We start from the raw sequence: 212 nt of genomic DNA on the forward strand, positions 1-212 counted from the left end.
AATAGCACTAACTCAAGAAGAAGAAGAATCAAGAATCAAGAAGAAGTACATAAATTTTTATTGTTAAACCTTATTCAAGGTGCTTGTTAGAAGCACTAAAAATGAGAAAGAAAAATTACTGCCCCGAAAAAATTCTGTCAAAAACGTCAGTGTAAATATTTTATTTATTATTATAAATATTTTATTTATTATTATAAATATTTTATTTATTA

Source organism: Teleopsis dalmanni, chromosome 2 (genome assembly GCF_002237135.1).
Source record: "Teleopsis dalmanni isolate 2A chromosome 2, ASM223713v2, whole genome shotgun sequence".
In the NCBI taxonomy this organism is placed as follows: domain Eukaryota; kingdom Metazoa; phylum Arthropoda; class Insecta; order Diptera; family Diopsidae; genus Teleopsis; species Teleopsis dalmanni.